This window comes from Suricata suricatta, chromosome 1 (assembly GCF_006229205.1).
Source record: "Suricata suricatta isolate VVHF042 chromosome 1, meerkat_22Aug2017_6uvM2_HiC, whole genome shotgun sequence".
In the NCBI taxonomy this organism is placed as follows: Eukaryota; Metazoa; Chordata; class Mammalia; order Carnivora; family Herpestidae; genus Suricata; species Suricata suricatta.
The window spans coordinates 13,782,045-13,806,423 of record NC_043700.1 but is presented as its reverse complement, the minus strand read 5'-3'; the positions used below and the strand labels follow the sequence as shown (position 1 = coordinate 13,806,423).

Genomic DNA, 24,379 nt, shown 5'->3' with positions numbered 1-24,379 from the left:
ATTGGGGGGAAAAAAGGTGAGGTAGGAAACAGACTGAAACAGGATTACTGTTTAATATAGTTACCCCTCCTCCTAGACGGACACAGACATTTCACATTCTGGAAAGGTTAAACGAGATGAATTTTTTAAATTTTTTGAACATTTATTTATCATTGAGAGACAGAGAGAGTCAGAGCATGATCATGGGAGGGGCAGAGAGAGGGGGGAGACACAGAATCTAAAGCAAGCTTCAGACTCTGAGCTGTCAGCACAGAGCCCGACGTGGGGCTCGAACCACAAATGGTGAGATCATGACCTGAGCTAAGTTGGATGCTCAACCAACTGAGCCACCCAGGCGCCCCCAGATGATCTTTAACTTAGGGACTCCAAGCATAGCTCAGAGGGTAAGTCAGATACTGAATCAATGGGGATTATGTGAAAAGTGACACCCATGCCGGCAGCCAATCAGGAGACTGGCAGACTCGGCCAGGTAAGCTGCCCGGCAAGAGAAAAGACCCCGGGGAGCCCCTCTGGATCTCTCTGCAGGAAGGCTCGACTGAGGACAAACTCTATGGCCCACAGGACTTCTGAACAGGATTTTAGTGCCTCAAGAGGTCAAAACTAACACGAGAGAAGGAAGTGTAAAAAATGGAGACAAGGCATAGAGCAGAGAGTTCTTCCCCAAGCCCCCTAGTATTCCAGGAAGCCACCAGGGACATGGCCGGGCAAAACAAGGCTGTAAACTGAGCGGTATGAAGACACGGGGGCCTGGAAAACAGTGGCTCCAACACAGGAGCGGTAAGAAGAAAACTCTCACATACTAGCTGCTCGCCAGCCTAGAACTAGCAAGTAGTCCAGATCAGAGGTGGGGGAGCAGGCGCTCCCAAGGGAAATTCTCCAAGGAAACAGCGGAATGGGTAGATTATTTGAAATATGAGAGCACTTTGGAAAAAAAAATACTGGTGGGTGTATAGCATGTCTAATGGAGCATTTGCGGGGGAAAAAAAAGAAAGGATATATAAAAAACCTATGCAATTCAAAAAAAAAAAAGACAATCATTAACTGCAGGGAAAACAAACAGTTGCATAAAAAAGTAAATGTACTAGGGGTGCCAGGGCGGCTCAGTCGGTTAAGCGTCCAGCTTCAGCTCAGGTCATGATCTCACGGTTCGTGGGTTCAAGCCCGGCGTCAGGCTCTGTGCTGACAGCTCAGAGCCTGGAGCCTACTTCAGATTCTGTATCTCCCTCTCTCTCTGACCCTCTCCTGCTTGCGCTGTCTCTCAAAAATAAATAAAAAACATTAAAAAATTTTTAAATAAAGAAATTATTAAAAGAAAAGTAAACGTACTCATAGTACCCTTCTTGGTCCTTCATAAAACAAAAGCTATACAGTCATCATAACCTGAACCCTGGGTATGGATTTATCTTTAAATCCTCACACAACTGCATTGGAAAGATCAGGGGGGAGAGGAAGTGAGTTTATAAGGAAAGCAAATGTTCATTTACCCTCCCAGGAAGACAAAAGATAAAATCTAAAATTAATAAACTGAGACACAGCCTTAAAAGCACATTATTTAGAAACTGAATACACACCAAAGAAACACCTAAAAGGGTTGGCAAGGATTATTGCCCATAGGAAGTAAGAATCAGAAATGGGGGGGACAGAGGGGGACAGGTGACGTGCATTTTTCATTAGACAGGAGAGCGGCAGCGTGCGAGTGTGTGTGCATGCACTTACTATAACAACTGTACTATTTGACTTTTTAAACTTTCTACAGAATTATTTTTGTAAAAGTAAAAATAAATTATATAAACCAAAACCATGATGACTAGCCTAGGCGCAGGTATTAGTAATACCTTTTTTAAGTACCTTCTGTGGGCCCAGCACTTACTAGCTGTGTGACTTTGAGCAAGATTTTAACTTCCTTGTGTCTTAGTTTTCCTTGCCTGTAAAATGGGTATAATAATAATACATATCTAATAGTGGTGCAGAAAAAATGCTGAATCAAGGAAACTATTACTCGCAGCCCTGGTCTTGCTGCTGGGGAACAACATGAGCAAGGCAAGAGCACCTGCCCTCCTGGACTTCCAGGGACAGGTGGCAGTAAAGCAGGCAGTGACAATGCAAGGCCACAAAGGGGTCAGACAGGGGGGCCTACAGGAGATAAGTTCTGGTACTCCACTTCCCATCATCACCCCGGCATGAATGGTCAGCGTTTCCAACGCAAAGTCCAGAAAGCACTTCTTTAAGAAAAGTTGTGTGGGTGAGGCACCTGGTGGCTCAGTCAGTTAAGCATCTGACTCTTGGGCTCAGGTCACGATCTCACAGTTTATGAGTTCGAGCCCCCATGTCAGGCTCCGTGCTGACAGGGTGGAGCCTGCGTGGGACTCTCTCTTTCCCTCTCCCTGTCCCTTCCCCACGTGCATGTGCACTCACTCTTTAACTAAATTAATTAATTAAATTAAAAACATGTATCTGTGTGGTCAGATCTGGGAAGCCACTACACATCACACCAGCTTTGGGAGAGTCACCACTCCTAGCGCGGATTTATGGCTCTTCGGCCCCGCAGGAAAGTAAAGGGTCCAAAGGCGGAATCTCCCACACGCACTTGAGATGGAACTCTTCCTCACCCAGGAGGCGTTTTGAGAGCCCCGCCGTTGCCGTAGACTTTGCGTCCGCCCAGGTGGGGAACCTTTTCTTCCGCTTCTCCTGTTTCACAGCCTTTCAAATTCTCTTTTTGTTTACCTCGATTATTCTGACTAATTTAAAAGTGGTGACAATATGGGTTAGTAGAAAGCTCCCCTAATTCAATTCCTTTTGTGAAAAAGGAATCGAATAGGTATTGATGAGATCTGCGTATACTTTTGAAAATGATCATATAGTTGATTTCGAATAACTCACAACCAACGTAAAGCTCCAGTAAGTTTTTAGAACAAAGGTAAAATTAGTTAATATATTTTTTACCCTTATGTTTAGAAGAAGAATACTAGAATCATGGGGAAGTCGTGAAATGAAACGTGATGGCTTTTTGCGCGTATTACAACAAATCTGCACCACAAGGCCTCTGTTAGAACACTTTCTTAGAAAAAAAGTAGCAGGTGGGCTCTGCCGTTTTCCTGTTTTGAAATATGCATGACGTGGATGATTTTATATTCACTTGCTTCTCTCGCCTTTTGAGAAAACCCAAAATACATTCTTTCCATACTGGCATTTTCTGAGAAAGCGAGTCTGGAAATCCAGTATTATGTATTTCACAGAAAAGAAAACAACTACTTCACGTCTAAAAACTTTCTGAGCAGCGTGACGGGAAAAGCCGTGGGCAGTGCAAACAGTCCCTCACCTCCTGCTGAAAAGCCAGAGAGAAGCTGTCTTCCTCCAAGTGAATGAGGACCCGCCTTTCCCCCAATCTTGCTCCTCCTCTCCCACCGTCAGCCCCCCCCGTGCCCCCCACTGAAGGATAGGCCCTTTCCGGGGTGCCCCTGCGTGGTCTTGCCCACCCCAAGCAAGGAAAGCCTTTCACCTACCCCCTTCTCTCTTCTTACTGAAACTGAGCACTCTCACATGGCCTGGAGGGTGCTCGGTGCCTTGACCCCAGCTAACGGCTGGCAGCCGCGGGACAGTCACTCCCCTGTCCTCCCGCGGGCCCATGGGTTCCCGAAATCCGTCCTCTCCAGGCTTCCCACAGCCGCCTGTCTGGAGCCCCCAGAACCCTGGAAAGTCCTTGGGGTCCCAGGAACCCTCAACTATCCAGCCACGTGCCATCGTGCCATCCCATTTCCCTGGTACACTGGGATCTCTTACAAACTCGGCCTTATCAGGCCACTTGCCTCACTGAGGACAGCGGGGGACTCCCGGGTCACTTGGTCTCTCCGTCCTGTCCCCACGATCTCCTCAGAAGCCCCAGCCACGCAGGCCTCCGCACGGCTTCTTGCTGCCCGACGCTCCCCCCTGGGTCCTGCCAGATGTCACCGCGGCCTCCGTGGGTGATGCTGTCTCTCTCCAAGGACCTGCTGGTCCCTGAAGGCCCTGTGCTCACCAGCAGAGACCCTCAGACAATCCCCAGCACCCGCACCCGGGCCACGGCGAGGCTCCACGAACGTGTCCTGAGCATCCGAATGAATGAGCGCATGAAAGAGGTGCGTCCACCTGGAGAAACAAAACTGTATGAACCGCAGCTGCAGGTACCCTTTCTAGGGAACAGCGATGGCCCTGAATCAGTGCGATGCACTCAGCGCAGTGATCAACTGTCATAAAAACGCTGTTCAATGGGGAACTGGGCTTACCTCGAATGAAAATGCTGTGATTTGTAACTCAAGTTGTTAACTTTCCCTGGGAGACTCTAAACCCCGCAGAGGTGCTCCGTGTGGGCAAAGTGGCTGAGGGAGACAGGGGATGAGGCAGGACATAAATGCTGAACAGAATGAGGCACTCGTGTGAAAGCACAAGACGTGAGGCGTGACTTGGCTAAATTCCTAGGACTCTCAGCCTGAAACAACAACAAGAACTCAATAAAGAAAGATGACTTAAAAATATAAAAGTTGGGGCGCCCGGGGGGCTCCGTCGGTTGAGCGTCCGACTTCAGCTCAGGCCATGATCTCACGGTTCGTGAGTTCGAGCCCTGCGCCGGGCTCTGTGCTGACAGCATGGAGCCCATTTTGGATCCTTTGTCCCCTTCTCTCTTTGCCCCGCCTCTGCTGGCATTCTCACTCTCAAAAAAATAAATAAAACATTGAGTAAATATATAAATAAGACAGAAAAAAAAAATTTGGTGAAAATGTGAAATAAATTACTACTAAATTTTTTTAAAGTACATCAAATCATGAGCCTAAAATATTAGGACTCTGATGGCAGTTTACTAAAACTAAAGAAGGAGAACAGAAGGAAAAGGAGATCTTTGGTGCCTCGTGTTTAAGGAACTCATCTTCTGATTCTTCAAAACCCTGCCAATCTGAGTATTTGCTTAGCAATCCGGCTGCCACGCCTTCCGGCTGGAGACCAGTTCTGAGAGCTCCTTCTCTTCGTACGTTTCTCCAAGTTCCTCTGGTGCCTGATCGTTGGGTCTGGCTGGTGGCTGGGAACACTGTCATACCCCAGCTCTGCCCCCGGTAACTTCAATCTCCCACTGGGACATGCAAATAGTTATCAAAACTGCAACGCCACTCCTGCGTGGAACTGTAATGAGCCAACACCGCTTCCGTTCTTTTTCTCACGACCTCTAAGAGTTAGCATCTGACTCCAAGGATGGACGAACCGGGAGAAGGAAAGATCTCACACTCAGCGAGCACCACCTCAAGTACCAGGGACAGCACTTTCCCCTCCGTCTCGTTTCATCCTCACAGCAACCCAGTAAGTTGGGTCTCATTACCTCCATTTTAAGCATAAAGCGTTAAAAAGTTCCCAGCGTGTCCAGAGACTACACGGTCACCATAGCAACAGCCCCAAGCACACCTGGGTCCCCGCTGAGCGATTAATACCCAAACTGTGTGTTGAACTGACCAGCAGCAATGGGGAGTGAAGTTGGAAAACCCTCTGCCTGCCAATTTTGAAATGCCGTATGTCAGTTTAAGGACAAGTAATAAATGCGCGGCCTAAAAATAGTTTAAAGAGTCTTATCTACTGGCTTCTACTTCTGAAAAGAAAGAAGGCTCCACATACTAGTCAAGCGTTGCCGTCTTCCAACCCAGAGGTGGAGCCTGACTACGACAGCACCTCATCGCAACATAGGATAGTACAGAATCAAGTCCCCGGCCAACTCATCGTAACATGAGGTGCCGACTGCTTTGTGAGGAACTCCCAAATGGTGCTGGACACACTACGGGCACAGACACTCTGCTTGGGAGAACCCCAAAAACGCCACAGAGAGTGGTGCGACCAACCACAGAGTCTTCAGGAAGGAGCAAGAGGGAGAGGCATTTCAGGCAAAGGCGGCGATGTGTTTAACACAAAATCAGCAAACATCTGCTGCGTACTGGAGAGTAAGGGGACTAGTCCTTTCTTTGATGCTCACAACACCCCAGTCAGGTGGTAGTGTTACCAATGACTTTTTACAGACAGGGAAACAGAAGCACAGAGGAATTAAGCAAGGTCTACACCCGGTGGGAGAGGAGAGTTCTGTGTATCACCAAAGAGCTGAGACAGTGGAGCATATTTGGAATGTGCGCTGCACCGAGAAGCAAAAGGCGGGTCTGTTTCACAAACCATGCAATTAATACACCAGTAAATGCTGAGGCCGACGGGTAAGTGTAACTTATGACTAAGTTCTTGCTCCGTGCTTGACCCTTTTCACCTACATAACCTCACTGGATCCTCCCAACAGTGATCTCTGAAGTAGTGAGTCCTACAACGGCCATTTTATAACTGAGGAAATCAAGGCTAAGAAAAGGTACGTAACTTGCCTGAGATCACACAGCAAATAAATGCTGAATTCAGGACCTGAAATCAAATCAAATCATGACTAGCAAGCCCATGATTTTAACCACTATGCTACGGTGCCATTTGATGAACTACTCACAGGTCATGTGAAACAAAAACATAAAAAACAAGTTTGTTTTTCTTTTGTTTTGTTCTCTCTCAGATTCAGGCCTTGTATTTATTTATTTTTAGAACAAGACCGGTCCTACAGAAACATTACTGCATTCTTACCAAAATCATTTACCCCGAATGCCCATTTACGTAGAAAATATTTTAAACTGTTCCATTTAAAAAACCGTAGTCCCGTAGGGAGCTCTGTAGCTACATTCAAAATGTATTATTCAGATTTAGAACATTAAGCATTTCATGACTGAAGTTTTTTAAAAAGCTTAAAGAAATACATTCTAAAGAGAGGGCAAGATGACTGGGGTTCTTGGCAAGGAGCGAGGAAGTGATGCGTCCTAGCAAAACAAACCGAAGATAAAAGAACAGACTGAATGAGGACAAGAGCTCATTTCCAAAGAGTCTCAGTCAGAACCGGAGTTCCAGGCAGTGGCATTTGGCTGCCACGAAAACGTGCCGTGACTTCAGGGACGTTGGTAAAACACCCTCGTACCAGTCACGTGGTTGGCCTCAACCCTTTGCAACAGGCATAACCCCCCAAGAAAATCGAACCTTCTTTGTTTCCATAAAACTTCTCCTAAGAAATGTCGCAGGTACCATTTTTAAATACACCCTTCAGAACTGACTTGAGCACAGCTAAGTTTTGCTCAAAATAAACAATACAACTTGGAAAGGATCTATAAAATCCAAAAAACAAAATTACTTACTGTTCCATATAGATCAAAAAAAACCTGTTTATCGATAACTAATCAGTGCGTCAGTCCCTTTGCTGTTGCTTTTCCATCAGAGAACGGCTGTTTTCTGGCGGTTCTCTCCGGGGGAACGGGGATCCGGGGATCCGTCTTCTGTCGTCCCTCCCCCATTCCCCAAGTTCTGCGACTGGGAGTCTCCTGTGTTTTCCGTTCTTGGAGAAATTTTAAAAATACAAGAGAAATTTTAAAAATAACAAACACCTGCATAGATTCTGTGTCTCCCCTTCTCTCCGCCCCTCCATGCTCATGCTCTGTCTCTGCTTCTCAATAACAAATAAATGTTAAAAAAAAATTTTTTTTTAATGGGGAGAGAGAGGCGCCTGGGTGGCTCAGTCGGTTAAGCGCTGACTTCAGCTCAGGTCCGGATCTCGTGGTTTGTGAGTTCAAGCCCCATGTCTAGCTCTGTTCATCTTCTCTGTGGATGAACCCAGTATCCGGCACAAGGTCCGGAAATGGCAAATGTTAGATGAATATTTGCTGGATGAATGCAAAACAGGTTTGTAATGCGACAGTTCCATCATTTGCTGAATAAGTACGTTCTTCCAAATATTCTTTCCAGACATCGATCTCAAATGCAGAGAACTCACACAACTTCTCACCCATACATTTCACATGCATGCTCGATAAATACCCAACTGGATGATGACGTCATCTTAATGCAGTAGTTGAGTATCCACGAAAGTTTGGAGCACCCACTCATGTGAGGACCATGTGAGTTAAACACTGGTGCTCAAAGACTTTATTTTCCAGGATGTGGAGGGATGTGACAGCTTCAGCCCCTGTGACACACATGACCTGGTGAAGACACTCACTTTGCAATGGGAATGACCTGATTTCTCAGACTTAGTACTGACGACTAGTCTGTGGTGCATTCCCCAGAGTCCTGGCATGGCTTCATTCTCCCCTGCTCCGCACACTCTGTTACGGCGCTTGGGACGCCATAGTGTAATTTTGGGGGGTTACACATCTGTCTTTGATACATCAAACCACCAATTCAAGGGTAGTGCTTCTTTTTAGTCATCTCTGCACCCACAGCACTGAACTCAATACCCAGTTGCAGCTACCATGACCTGGATCTTGCAGATTTTAAAACTATCATAAAACTCAAGAATGATTCTGCGCTTCCATATCTCCTCATATGTTTTAAATTCTTGATCACTTTCTTTCTATTTTTATTTTGAAAACAATTTCAACATGGATAATTCCCAAAAATCAAAAACTTGACAACGCTATATACCAAATACTCATGTACCTGTCACCCAGCTTCAAAAATTAACATTAAAATTTTTTTTAATATTTATTTCTGAGAGAGACAGACAGACAGAATGTGAGTGGGGGAGGGGCAGAGAAAGAGGGAGACACAGAATCTGAAGCAGGCTCCAGGCTCCACACTGTCGGCACAGAGCCTTATATGGGGCTTAAACCCACAAACTGCGAGGTTGTGACCTGAGCTGAAGTCAACTGCTTAACCAACTGAGCCACCCAGGGGCCCTATTAATTAGCTCATTTTTATCCCTCTTTACAGAAACCAAAACTGGATATATCACAGATGATATATTACAGATACGCTTATTCAAGGAAAACTACACAAAATCACATGGAAAGAAGAGTCCTTGGGGCGTGGGGGTGGGGAAGAAGAGTCCTTGGCCCTACATCAGAAAGGTGTTTTCAGTTAAAATATTTTGGATTTTTAAAAAATGACTCCCTGCTTTAGCTAAGTTTATCTTTTAAACAACTAGCTACCAGTCCTGTTCATGAGGACACGTTCTGGATTGTCAACCTTGCAGGCACAGGGTCATGGTCCCATCATCTCCTGTACCAACAGCTAATGCTGGTTAAACTGATTACATGTATGTAATAATAAAGGACCACTGTGGCAGTCCAGTGAAACTTTTCATCGCAAGGGTGAACCTTATTACATTTGCAGTCTCCCAGTTTCTTCTGTACGCCACTTTGAAAACCGTGTGCCTCCCAGAGTCACACGTTTCTTTAGAACAGTTTTAACTCACTCCTTCCAGAATTGGAATTCAGAGCCCCTACCACTAGACAGACCGCTAAGTCATGCTCATACAGCAGTCCCAAGAGGCCTACCTTCTTGGGAGATGACAATACGTGACTAGGAGAGTCATAGTCATCAATCTGACTTCCGTAAGAATTGCTTTCAAAAGGAAGCTTATTGTATTAAAAACTTTTTAACATTTATTTATTTTTGAGGGGGGGTGAAGGGCAGAGAAAGAGTGGGGGGACACAGAATCTGAAGCAGGCTCCAGGCTCTGAGCTGTCGGCACAGAGCCCGATGTGGGGCTTGAACTCACGAACACCTTTTTGGTGCCCCAAAAAGGAAGCTATTTTTAAAAAGATGTTTTCTAAAGACCATGTGAGAGAGAAAACCCTTAGAAATGTCATCTGTCTCTCCATTTGAACCTGTCCTAGCTCTGTAGTCTACAAAGGTCTTGTTTTACGTTCTCAAGTTGGAACAGCAATTGCCCTATATTTTACAAATAAGTTTCTTCCCCCTCTTTGTGGAGTGCCTACAAAGTCAATTTACAAATGTAAATTAGGCAGGGGCGCCTGGGTGGCTCTGGTGGTTAAGCTTCTGACTTCTGACTTGTGGCTCAGATCCTGAGCTTGTGCTTTGTGAGTTCCGGACAGGACTCAGGCTCTGTGCTGACAGCTCGGAGCCTGGAGCCTGCTTCAGATTGTTTTCCTCTCTCTCTCCCCCTCCCCCACTCGCTCGTGCTCTCTCTCTCAAAAATAAATAAACATTAAAGAAATGTAAATTGGGCAATAAGGAATCTTCTTTTTTCTGAGAAAAGGAAGAATACAGTTGAAGGGGAGCTAAGGGATTACAGGGTTTTGTGTATAGGTCTCAAAAATGAAAGAGGGAAGGGGTGGCTGTATCCTAGATCCGAGTGACCTCTCGGGGACTTTGCAGCAGGTGCATGGAGACCCAGATCTAACAATCTCAAATCTGGTATGTTGACGGGGTGAGTCATGAGTGTCCTACAATCATCTAACTATTTTTTTAATTTTTGTTTTGTTGCTTTTTTAGGCAAAGAGCTTTGCACATATGCATATCACAAATGTGTAAGAAAAGCGTTGACAAATGTCTAAACTGAAAGGAAATTAGCTGGGTGATGAATCAATAGTAGATTTGATTGTGCCTTTGTTGACGTGTCTGCTCTTGGTGTCAAAGTTTATTTAACTGTTGGCTGCTGATCTGTTAACATCAAAATTACATTGATTGAGCCAAAATCAAAGATTCCTCTGCTGTTTACACATTAGGCATGAAGGCTAATTACTTACTAATCCTTGAGGGTTTTAAACACTTTTGATGTACTAAAAACCCCTGAGGACCATACATATTTTTTAATGGGTTGAGGACAGGTCCTTCAGCACATGTGCAATCTAATAACTGAAGAGCAAGGCATAACGATGTGACAAATGTCGACAAGGGAATCATTATGTCTCTTGTCATAGAGAAGTCTCAAATTCTCTCCCTAGCCAAAGTTTACAATAAAATATTCACGATCTACTGATTTATATTTCATCTCTGTGTTCCTTCTGGTGGAGCTTTTTAATGCATAATACATAAACTTAATAATATTAACATTAATTCTATCTGCCATTTGCCAGTGACTTACTATGCACCAGGCACTGTGCTAAGCACTTTAAGCACGTCATGTGGTGTCTGTCTCATTTATCACCGTACGCTCAGTACGCTTAGTAGGTATAGATGCCCACCACACAACTACTGGGGTGCTCAAGAAATATTTTTCAAATGAATTGAAGAACTGAAGACTGGGACAGAAGCCAGGATTCCATAGTTGAATGCAGCCATGGCACAGTCATTAATTCGGCTCATGAAAAGATAACCTAAAGATAACCTAGTGCTTTCTTACACATCATCCTGATCTCTGGCCCATGTCAAAGAGGCTGGGTCAGAGCCTGTTTCATAAACGGTGACTGGTCAGCCATACAGATCAAAAACCACAGAGCAAGCTTTGTGTCATCTGTGGTCATCTCTGTTAGCCTGAACGAAACAAAAACGAAACCGGTTTCTTTGACATGGTATTCATCAAAAAGCATTTACTGAACAATTATTTTATGTAGGAATCCTAAAACAATATTTTAAAACAGTACATTTGGGGCGGGTGGGTGGCCCAGTTGGTTGAGCATCTGACTTTAGCTCAGGTCATGATCTTGCAGTTTATGAGTTTGAGCCCCTCATCGGGCTTGTGCTGACAGCTCGGAGCCTGGAGCCTGCTTCGGATTCTGTGTCTCCCTCTCTCTGCCCTGCCCCTGCTCACGTTCTGCCTCTTCCTGTCTCAAAAGTAAACATTAAAAAATTTAAAAATAAATAAGTAAAACATTAAAAAAATTAAAACAGTAAAATAAATAGGGTTGGAAATTCAGAAGAAAGTACTATGTTTAGGGTATAACGTAATATATAAATTAGGGTAATAAAAAGTAGGAAATTCTTACAGAAAATGGAAGGTAGGCTTTTAGGTCGCTGATTTGGGAGTAAATTTAGTACAACCAAATGAGAAAACAATACTAGACATCTGTCTGCTCTCACACCAACGACCAGCATCGGCTATCGGACAGCCTCGAGCTGGATGGGGCTACGTTCCTGTTGAAGACAACATCTCTGAGCATCGTGCTCTCTGACGGCTGTGATACGAACCTGCGTGTGCAGAAATCCGTGCAGAGCATGGGAGAGGGTGGCGGGGTCCCATCTAATCCCCGGTCTGACAAGCGGTCCAGTGTCCTGCAAACGCACACATCTCCCCAGTAAGTGAGCGGAGTTATTTAAGAATAAAAAATATATTTTTTATTGAAAATATACTTAATTCATTAATTATTATAATTAAAATTGTTAGTAAATTGTTAGGACATCCTTTAAATGGGCCTAATTAGCGAACAGAATGACGAGGTAATTATTTGGCCTTAGGAACAGCACGACGAAACCACCGGGACCAGAAAGGTGCGATGAATCAACGAAGTCAGGAAACCAGTGGTTCACGTCCAGGGACACCGATTTCAGAAATGAAAAAAAAATACATCTCCAAATAAGAGAATGCCATAGTTATGATAATAATATGAGAGAGATTACAGATCTCTCACACAATTTTCAGGAATTTTCAGGAATAGTAGGTCTGCTCACCTCGTCTTTTAAAGATGAGGAAGTTGAGACGCAGAGAATTTAAGAAACAGGCCCCCTAGGTCACAGAGCTAGGAATGTGCTAGAACCAGAACTCAGACCCGGGACCGTATCGGCCCTCTTCACCCTGGCACTGCTCCCAGCCTGCCAGCAACGACCAGCACACACTTTACAACACTCAAGAGATGCTCAGTAATCGTAAAAAAAAAATGTGTTACCATCTGTAGCAGATTGAGTGGTGGTCCCCTCAAAGGCATACGTGTAAGCCCTAACCCCCAGTACCAGCGAATGTGACCTTATAGAAAAGGGTCTTTTTTTTTTTTTTACATTTATTTATGTTTGAGAGACAGAGAGAGACAGAGCATGAACAGGGGAGGGGCAGAGAAAGAAAGACACAGAAGCTGAAGCAGGCTCCAGGCTCTGAGCTAGTGGTCAGCACAGAGCCTGAAGCGGGGCTTGAACCCACAAACCTTGAGATCAGGACCTGAGCCGAAGTTGGACGCTCAACCAATTGAGCCACCCAGGCACACCAGGATCTTTCTTTTTTAAGTTTATTTATTTATTTTGAGAGAAAGAGCGTGTGCAAGAGGAAGGGACAAAGAGAGAGAGGGAAAAAGAAAGAATCCCAAGCAGGCTTCAGGAGGTGAGTACTGACAGTGCAGAGCCTGATGTGGGGCTCGATCCCACAAACCACGAGATCATGGCCTGAGCTGAAATCAAGAGTTGGATGCTTAAAGCGACTGAGACACCCAGGTGCCCCTGGAGAAGGATCTTTAAGATAAGGATCTCAAGATGAGAAGATCATCCTGCATTAGCTGGCTGGCCCTAAATCCTATGACAAGTGACTTATAAGAGAAGACAAGAAGGCCACATGAAGACAGAGACCAGACTGATGCAGCCACCGGCCAAGGAAGGTGTGCAGCCACCAGACGCTGAAAGAAGAAAGGAAAGATCCACCCCTTAGAGCCTCCGAGGGCCTGCCGACCCCCCCGATTTCAGACTTCTGGCTCCCAGAACCGTGAGAGAAGAACTCCCCTTAGGTTAGGTTATGCCACTGGCCACAGCAGCCCTAGCAAACTCAAATACAATCCACAGGTCCAAGCCACCACATGGCTAAGTTGATTATAAATCATTTAAAATTCCAAACTGTCCGGTTAACTACTCAACAGCCTTTACAAGCGCAAGCGCTGAAGGCAGTCTCCTACTCGGTAGATGCCCAGGAACTGACTCTTGACTGATTTCCTCACACGGCTCTCATTTTAAAATAATTCATTTTCGGGAAAAAACTATTCATAACGAGTAGCCTATTAGAAGACTAGTATTTTAAATCAGAGCGGACCGAGTACAACAACTGATGTTACATGGCTAGAAAAGACATCTAAAATGCATTTCAAAACAATCGCCCTAAAATGAGGCAGAATGTTGTCTCCGAGACAAGGATGAGTTTATAAAAACCAAAGTTATCACACAGAAGCCATCGCATTTGAAAGAACAAACTCTGGGAAAAAAACAGATTCTTCCTATAATCAAACTCATGGAACAATAACTTAGAAAGAAACAATCAACCTTTACTTAAAAAGAATAAAAAATGGGCCCTTGGGTGGCTCAGCTGATTAAGCGTCTGACTTCAGCTCAGGTCATGGTCTCACGGTTCGTGGGTTCGAGCCCCATGTCAGGCTCGGTGCTGACAGCTCAGAGCCTGGAGCCTGTTTCAATTCTGTCTCCCTCTCTCTCTCTGCCCCTCCCCTGCTCGTGCTCTGTCTCTCTCAAAACTAAATAAGAATTTAAAGAAGTTTTTTTGTTAAAGAACCAAAATAAAAATGGTGGGGACCCTGCACATCCCAAGAACATCACAAGGTACAAGTAATCACTAAAAGCTCTTAGAAAAAGGGGGTGTTTGGAAGATGCACATATAAAACCAAATAGCTGCTGGCTTCTTCAACGTCAGGTGGATTCATTATATCCATGCTTTTCAAACTACCTGTGGCAACGACACTTTTGTAAAATATATAATAAAAATAAATTACTGGGGGAAATGAAATTTAAAAAAGAACAAAAAGGGAAATCCAGATTTTTTTCATTTTTGATTTTTTCCTAAATTTTTATTATATGCAGGTATCAAATTGCATTTCAACAACTACAATCGCAAATAAGACACAGGCAAAAAAAATTACAAACATTGGACATTGTTCATTGAAAGTGTACTCAGACAATTAATTTCAAGAAACACTACTATAGGGGCAATTCTCTTTTTGTAACTGGCATGGGACAAAATTTCTGGGAGAAAGAGCATTCCTCAGAGTCAGTGTCACTATGCGCATGCTGAACAAACAAGTGTATCAATATGGTTTTTAATGTAACACATGAGCTTGTGTCTTGCTTGGTAAGTTACTAATCTACACTGGATGGATGACAACGCTCCTGCAGGAGATAATGCGTATCTAAAATGCTTCTGTGTTTTGTTTTACTAACATTCGTAGGAGGGAAATCAGCCTCAAAGAAAGGTATGTTAATGGGAATTGAGGAGATCTGAAAGCAATTCTGCAAGTTTGGGGTTTGTTTGTTTTTTTTAACTTTTACTCAGAGCCAGAGATGCTGTTAATTTTCAAAACGTTATCTTTAATCCTTCATCAGTAGTCAATGCCAACAATTTATCCAGTAAAGTTGGAGCTAAGTTTAAATAATCTAGCCTTGATAAAAGTGGTTTCCAGATTTTGTAGCCTTTGGGGCTGCAGAAATTAATCTTACGACGGGGTAGACAGGATCAGCATCCTCCTGTTTCCTCCAGCTCAAACCAGACCTGAATTGGGGACAGTCCACTAACAATGCACTTGGATGTGGCTCAAATGTCAATATCCTCTCAGGTTTAGATGCCTACTCTCAGTATGTTTTTTTTTTAATTTATTAATGTTTATTTATTCTTGAGAGAGAGAGAGCGGAGGAGAGACAGAGAGAGAGGGAGACAGAGAATCCGAAGCAGGCTCCAGACTCTGATCTGTCAGCACAGAGCCCGATATGAGGCTTGAACTCATGAACTGCGAGATCATGACCTGAACCGAAGTTAGACGCTTAACCGACTGAGCCACCCAGGTGCCCTTCAATGTATTTTTTTAAATTTTTTAATTTTTTAAATAGAGAGAAAAAGAGAGAGTGTGTGCATGAGCAGGGGAGAGGGGCAGAGGAAGAGAGAGAGAATCCCAAGCAGGCTCCATGCAGAGCCTGACGCAGGGCTCGACCATAAGACCCTGGGATCATGACCTGAGCTGAAATCAAGAGTTGGACACTCAACCAGCTGAGCCACCCAGGCTCCCCTCAATGCAGCACTGTGCTGTATACTTAAAATTTTGCCACAAGGGCACATCTATGTTAAGTTTACTTATCACACATGGCTGCACACGTGCGCGTGCGCACACACACACACACACACACAATAATGAAGGCAGGAGGGAAGTTTTGGAGATGATGGGATATTATTGTATTTCTATAACTTGATTTTGGGGCCTATAGGTATGCAACTCACAAATTGAGTAAAAACGTAAGTATACACCAATAGACAAGACTGTGTGTCCATAACTAACACAATTTCTAGATTTCCCTTCAAAAGAAGACTCCCCCCCTCTTTTATTGAGGTACCGTGACATGCCTACTCTTAATTTCTGAATGTAAGTCCTGGTGGACCAGTCCATCCGCCCCACTCAGAGCGGCCCTCAAATTGGTAACATCCCTGCAGCACTGTGGCCTCATCTAATAAAGGGGGGGGGCTTATTACGGCGTCCTGGGTGCCTGACCTAAGGTGAAAAGACAGCCTTCTCTCCATTGGGAACTCTCTCCTTCAAGTCAGATGAAATCATCACAGCCTTTTAAGAAAATTATGTCTACATGGCGATTAAAGTTAACTGGGAGAATTCTGGATTCATAATTTTTTTTAAAAATGACAGATTTCTACCCCAGCTGAAGCATCACATATGTTAAATCCTAGTTTCAATATGTTCGGATTTTCCTTGCATGTTACTAAGCTTTCTCCTAGGCACGGAATGAAAGGAAAACCCCCAATGACTATCCACAGTCCCCCCAACCGAGGGAGGCCTGAAGTGTACATCAAAGATACCCACGCACTGCTCTGGTGCATAAAAATAGATGCACATGGAAACTTAAGACACTGTCACGATCACCTCCCTCCTTGCTTGTGATGCCTATTCCAGAGAAAATTAAAATTTGTAAGATAATGCCTTTGTAAAGAAAATTCATAACGCACAAGAGCATCATCACCCTGGCCACAAAAGTGCATCTCAAATTGTTTGAAGAAGTGATCATTCTTACAAAACTCTGTTCAACCAAAACTATAATGGAAATAAGGTAACACAGCATTTCCAGGACCTACAGTTGGTTACAGCAGATAATACGGCATGACGTTAGGAAATAATGCAGAGTGTCACGCGGCACAAAAACCTCTAAAAATACAAGCAGGCTGCTAGTCCCAAATACTAAAGAACCCATGCACTTACATTTCTTCCTTAAATAAACTGATTTATGATTCATAGTAGTCACACTGTCCTTAGTATACTCTAGGTTTTTCTTTCACAGTCTTCAAACACAGTTCTTCCAACAGAATGGTCATGAATAATCAAAAATTTGATGCTTTGGTCCATATTTCCCTTTTTTTTCTTTCTATTTATTTTTTTTGAGAGAGAGTGGGAGAGGGGCACTGAGAGAAGAAGAGAGATACTCCCGAGCAGGCCCCCTATCCAGGCACAGAGCCCGACGTGAAGCTCAATCTCATGAGGAGAGACCTGAGCTAAAAATCCAGAGTTGTACGCTTACCTGACTGAGCCACCCAGGCACCCCGTATTTCCCATTTTTTGCAACCTTCTTATGCAAACAACAACAATGACAGCATCAGCAACAACAAACCCACAAGGCCTTATAACAAGATAAAATAATATATTATAATAAAGTGAAATAGCTTTTTCAATAAACTCATGATCCACTGTAAAAGAAAACAATGCAGAATCCTTACAGGAGAAATATAAAGTGATGTGAAGTCCAGAGCCCGATGACAAAGAAGCCACGCTGACGCAATTAGAATGAATACAATCATGTGGGCATTTCACAACGGGGAGGCTTCTCCAGCACACCTGTGGAAGAGTCACGTAGACAGTACGGAGATTCCAGAAGGAAGAACAGCCTTGGCCAAGGCCAGGACGGGGACTGAAGGGCACTCAAGTTCAAATTCTACTAAGATTGGTTTCCCTTAGGGAGTTGGAGAGGGTGGTAAGGATTTCAAGTTCAAGTTTATTTACAGACGTTTCATTTGAAGTTTCTACAGCAAAGTATTTCTTTTGCAATCTTAAAAAATAACCATTTTTCCCCTCCAAGGAATGTTTTAAAGTGTAAAATTCAAATCTGAAATGCAGAGGGTTCATTTCAACAAAAATCCAAAGTGCTTCAAGGTATACAATGTACCATATATCGGGTTTTGGACCTTAAAAATTCGGAACCTAAGAAATTAAGAACCTGAAAGCCTAAGAGAAAAAAACGTCACCTAATTGTTATTCTTACATCCCCCTTCTGGAATGCAAGCACCATTATTATAAATCTCAATTTGTAAGTACATCCTGTGTCCTAGGCACAATGTCAGTTACTCTGATATATTACCATGCCATTCATTCCCCAAACCAACCTACAAATGAGGCGTAAGTAGTTGTGTTATGGAAGAAGACTCAGAGTTTAAAAGGATTTTTCCTGAGCATAGCCAAGTGCCAAGGCTAGGATTCAGTCTGGTTTGACTTTCACCAGCTACCAAACTGCTCTGCCTGGGACCACTCACCCACCTTTTGACCCTCTCACCTGTCTGCCTTCTAGTTTTTCTGGGACAGGCAGGTAGATATATTCACCTTTATAATTCTCTAAGGAGTTCATCCCCAAATGCTGCACTCCAAACCTACGGAAAGACAACCCTACACATGAATTTGCAATTGCTTTTTTTTTAAATTCCTCTTCTTTTTCAGCAGGGTGATACCTATCACAGAAGTTTTGGAGATGAGTGAGGCAGTTCTGTTTGCCACAACACTAGAAAGGGTGCCACTGTGTTCAGTGGCCCAGGGCTGCAGGGGGCTCTGGAGTGCACGGGGCAGATCCCTAGAGTGCGTGGTCCTGCATGGGCTCTCCACGTTCTGCTGGACATTCGTGTGAAATACTCATTGGCAATTAGAGAAGAATTCCATTTTACATAGAAACACAAAACTGTTTTACCTACCTTTAATAAGCACTGACTTTTCCAGGAGATAACAACTGGACATGGAATAAACCTGGCTTTGTTTAAGATGTCTTAGGGGCACCTGGGTGGTTCAGTCAGTTGAGCATCCAACTTCGGCTCAGGTCATGATCTCATGGTTTGTGGGTTCCAGAGCCACGTGGGGCTCTGTGCTGACAGCTCAGAGCCTGGAGCCTGCTTTGGATTCTGTGTCTCCCTCTTTCTGCCCCTCTCCTGTTTGTGCTCTCTCTCTGTCTCTCTCTTTCAAAAATAAACATTAAAAAAATTTTTTAACGTTGCCTTGAGTGATTCTCCACTGCCGAATATCGTGTAAGCAGTGGCTTGAGCGACCCCCCAGCTCTGCTGGGTTGGCCCGCGTTTGCATTTGGGAGGACTCCATTGACAGGTGCAGGCATCCGGCCACTTCAGGGTGGCTTCCAGGGAGGCCCGCCCACACACTTACATATTAAAGTCCCCATTATCCTGTGATATGTTACAGTCTTACTTCCCACTGATTTTGCAACTAGGTAAACATATTGGTTTTTTGAAATTACGTGTGCAGGTAAGATTATATTTCTGGGTAGAAAAGGAAGCATTACCAAAGTATTTGCTGTAACAAAGGAGGCCTGTTGAGGCTAAGAGGGCTGAAAACCACTGCTTTAAATCACAGAAATACTGAATCAGAGAATTTGGATATTTGTTTTAGTAAACTAATTACTGTATAACTAGAAAAGTCAGTAAAAGGAACCTGAGACCAAAGATGAGCTCCATAAAAATAAGAGATGACTACACATTTAACTGAAGGTGTTTGAGGAAGTCCTTACTTGATTCAAGAGAATGGGGGGAGGGGGCGGGGTAAGACGCTGAGAGGGAGGGGCAGAGATTGTTCGATTAAATATCATATTTATAGTTCATCTTTAGGTGGGAATCGGGTTGGAATTTCGAGTTACTTCCAGCAGCATATCCTCTTTTTGTGAATCCTTAAATACTCTGCCTTCAGTTTACTTTCCTTTTATACTCCTTATGTCCGTTTTTCCATTTATTGAATTTTTTAAATTGTGCTGTGTTTAAATATGTCCCTAAGACACCTTAAATCCTTTCGAGAAAGGGAGGATGAGGTGGAATACAAACAAAGTGCTTTTCCAAATATAAGATGTTTTAACCAGGTCAACCCAAACTGAAATGGTTAGGGATGCCCAGCTTGGGCACCATGTACTATGCCCTGTAACTCCCTCATTTTTTTGCATTTATTTAAAAAAAATTTTTATGTCTTTATTTTATTTTGAGAGACAGAGACAGAGAGTGAGCGGGAGAAGGGCAGAGAGAGAGGGAAACACAGAATCCAAAGCAGGCTGATAGCTCAGAGCCTGACGTGGGGCTTGAACTCACAGACTGTGAGATCATGACCTGAGCCAAAGTCGGATGCTCAACCGACTGAGCCCCACCCAGGTGCCCCTTTGGCATATATTTTTATATAATGACTTAATTTTGGTAAGATTAAATATGCTTAAGAAAAGTCATTCCCAATTATATCTTTTGCTGAATCTACAGTATCAGATTTAAAATGAACCACTATCACTATCGGTTCAAATACACTAAGGAAAAGTACAGTATTTGTATCTGTCCATAAACTGAAATAAATGTCGTATGTGAACTAGATAATCTGCTTCGGAAATTATAAGGAGATTAAGGAGAAGCCTTTATATGGCTGCACATTTAAAAACGTAAATATTAGTATAATATAAACTTTCAATAAAGCATTCAGAAAGTGTGAGATTTATATTTCTTTCACTGTCATTAGGAATGTGAATCTGCCTCAAAAATGAACTTTGGAACCTCATCAAGATACAAAGCTTCTGCAGAGAGAAGGAAACAATTAGCAAAACTAAAAAGCAACTGACAGGATGGGAGAAGGTATTTGCAAATGACATATCAGATAAAGGGTTAATATCCAAAATCTATAAAGTACCTATCAATCTCAATACCCAAAACACAAATAATCCAGTGAAGAAATGGGCAGAGGACATGAATAGACACTTTTCCCAAGAAGACATCCAGATGGCTAACAGACACATGAAAAAATGCTCAACGTCACTCATCATCAGGGAAATACAAATTAAAACCACCATGAGATACCACCTCACCCCAGGCAGAATGGCTAAAATTAACAGCTCAGGCAACAACAGATGTTGGCGACAATGGGGAGAAAGAGGATCTCTTTTGCACTGCTGGTGGGAATGCAAACTGCTGCAGCCGCTCTGGAAAACAGTGTGGAGGTTCCTCAAAAAATTAAAAATAGAACTACCCTATCACCCAGCAATCGCACTACTAGATATTTATCCAAGGGATACAGGTGTGGTGTTTCAAAGAGGCACATGCACCCCAATGTTTATAGCAGCGCTATCGACAATAGCCGAAGTATGGAAAGAGCCCAAATATCCATCGACAGATGAATGGATAAAGAAGATGTGCGCCTGCGCGTGTGCACACACGCGCGTGCACACACACACACACACACACACACACTGGAGTATTACTTGGCAATCCAAAAGAATGTCATTTGCAACTATGTAGATGGAACTAGAGGGTATTATGCTAAGCGAAATTAGAGAAAGACAAATATATGACTTCACTCATATGTGGAAGTTAAGATACAAAACAGGTGAACATAAGGGAAGGGAAGCAAAAATAATACAAAAACAAGGAGAGGGACAAAACAGAGGAGACTTTTAAATTCAGAGGGTTGCTGGAGGGGTTGTGGGAGGGGGGATGGGCTAAATGGGTAAAGGGACATTAAGGAGGACACTTGTTGGGATGAGAATCGGGTGTTCTACATAGAGGATGGATCACTGGAATCAACTCCTGAAATCATTATTGCACTAGATGCTAACTAGCTTGGATTTAAATAAATATATAAATAAATAAGTAAAATTTGTAAAACATTTGTACAAAATGGACACAGAATCTAATTAAATATTTTTCCAAAGAAGATACACAAATGGCCAACAGGTACACAATAAAAGGCTCAACATCACTAATCATTAGGAAAACGAAAATCAAAACCACAACGAGCTATGACTTCACACCTGTTCGAATGGCTGTCGCCAGAAAGACAAGCAGTCACAAGTGTTGGCAAGGGCGTGGAGAAAAGGGAACCCTTGTGCGCTGGTGGCAGCAATGGAAAGGGATACAGCCATTAAGGAAAACAGTATGCAGGTGCCTCGAAAAATTAAAAATAGAATTACCATTTGATCCAGCAACTGTACTTGTAGGTATATATCCAACGGAAACAAAAACCACAATCTGCATCTCTACGTTTACTGCAGCATTATTTACAGTAGCCAAGTCAGGGAAGAAATCTGTGCCACTGATGGATGAAAAGTAAAGCAAATGTGGCATATAAATACACAATGGAAGAACACTCAGCCATAAAAAAGAAGGAAATTCTCTCACTTGTGACAACCCGGATGGATCTTAAGCATGTTATGCTAAATGAGACAAATCAGACAGAGAAATACTATATGATCACACTTAGGCGTGAAATAACAAAAGTCCGTAGAAACAATACAGATTGGTGGTTACTGATGGGGGAGGGGTAGGTGGGGAGAAAGTGGTCAAAAGGCACAAATTTCAAGTGTTAAGATTCATAAGCTCTTGGGATATAACATACATGGTGATTATAGTTAAAAAATATTGAACTGTATATTTAAAAGTGTTCAAAGAGTGGACCTTACATGTTCTCATCATAAGACAAAAAAACTATGGTAAGTGATGGATGGTGGCTAAATTTACCGCGGTAATCATTTTACAACATATACAGACAAATCAAACCATTATGCTGTCCACCTTGAACTGAGACACTGTTATATGTTAAATATTTTTCAATAAAACTGAGGGGGAAAGTTAAAAAAAAAAAAAGAATGAGCATCTGCGTCTGGCTGATGTCATATGCCCATTCTAAGGACATATGGAGAGATCCAGGCAAGCTCTTTAGAAGAAGTGCTTTATAAATACTATGTATTTTTGAAGCAGGATTCCACCAGAGGCTATAAATATTGCTCGGATGAGGGGCTCTTGTGTGGACATTTCTTTAGTTCTGAAGCCACAGAAGTACCCACATCCTGTACCCATCTGACAGGGAGGGGGGACCCTGTCGCTGTAGGAAGTCAGGTTCCCCAGTTTCATAGCCAAACTGAAGCTGTTTCAGGAAGAGCAGGCATACTACCTACTCGGCAGGAGGCTCCAAACAGCAACTGGATTTTTCAAGATCCACATGATCCCTTGTGGGAAATACGGCCAGTCTACGCGCTCAAGATCTTCATATTGTAGGGAATTCAAGCCAATACTAGTGTATTGTGCAGGCTGATTTTCAGGTCAACACAAGAGGAAAACGCCCATCTGACATCTCTCACTTGCACCTCTGCAGAGAACCTCAGACACCACAAAGCCAAAATGGAAGTCAGCATCGCCCTCTACCCCAAACCTGCTCCTCTCCTGCGTTCCCCTCAGTGACACACACCCCTGCCATCCTCTACTCCTCCTTCCGGCCCAGCTGCCGGATCTGAGATCAGCAAGACCCCTCAGTGGGGTCTCCAGGGTGCACTTCAGGTCTGTCCACCACTCTGCCTCCGCACTGTCTTCAAAAGTTCCCAGCCGTTACCTTCTCAGGCCTGGGTTCCTGGAACAGCCCTCACCTGGTCCCCGTGCCTCCCATGTTGCCTCCATAGTGCCAAGCTTTGTTATTAAAACCCTGCCACGGCTCCTTGTTTACTACTTCTTGAGTAATACGCAAATTCCTTAACCCTATGAGTAGGGTAACCATGGGTCTCCGTCTGTCTGGGATGGGTGCACCCCATGCCTGCTATTCTAGTGTATTTATTAATAGTGCCCCCTTTCACTGGCACGCGAGTGCCAGTCTGGAGAGAAGTTTCATGGTCACCGTCCCGACAAAACCGCCTCTGATCCGCCTTACCCTCCAGACTCCGTTGCGGCTGCTCCTTCTCTTGCACACCACCTTCCGGGCACAGCGAGTTTCTTTCAGGTCCCTTCTTTCCCCGTGACTGCAGACTGTGACAACAGGGGCCTGTGCTTTCACTCTCCGAGGCACCTGGCGCCTAATATACTGCTCGTCCACAGACACCAGCTGTCACTGACTAAACCAACCAGACAGTACCGGGAATACACTAGCTCCGTGATGAGCGTATTGTAGCAGATGACTGATGAAGATCTTTTGAGAAATTAAAAGAAAAATTAACTCAACAAGCTAGGGTTTGGGTTTAACACAGTCATGTCAACAATGACTTCTAGGTTCTAGATGACTATTGTAAAGGGCTATTTTGATACAAGTACATTTTCATAATCCCTCAATGGAAATTTCTATTATGGCTTACGCTCAGTCTCTCTGATATGAAGACATCTCTATAGAAGCTACGTATGGCTCTTAGAAGTATCATGCAAGAAAAACAAAACAAAACACGGAGAGTTGGATCAGTATTTTGAGCCAGGTTTTCGGAAATACTGTCTGATGGCATTAAAAAAAATATGGCTTCTTCCTCCGGAAAAGGAAAAGGAGGGGCGCCTGGGTGGCTCAGTCAGTTGACCATCCGACTCTCAGTTTCAGCTCAGGTCATGATCTCATGGCTTCACGGGTTCGAGCCCCATGTTGGGCTCTGCATTGACCATGCAGAGCCTGAGTGA

General features: G+C 43.7%; 1 protein-coding gene across 4 annotated transcripts in view; it reads right to left on the bottom strand.

The window, feature by feature from the left end:
* The window catches only part of STOX2 (storkhead box 2), a 263,796-nt gene that overhangs the window by 66,950 nt on the left and 172,467 nt on the right, over positions 1-24,379 (bottom strand). The window contains exon 1 of one of the 4 annotated variants that reach the window (XM_029934336.1): positions 23,655-23,864. The exons of the other annotated variants lie outside the window; for them this stretch is intronic. The gene's annotated coding sequence lies outside the window, so the exon portion shown is untranslated. Of the gene's footprint in view, positions 1-23,654; positions 23,865-24,379 lie in introns of those variants that run through there. 4 annotated transcript variants of the gene reach the window in all.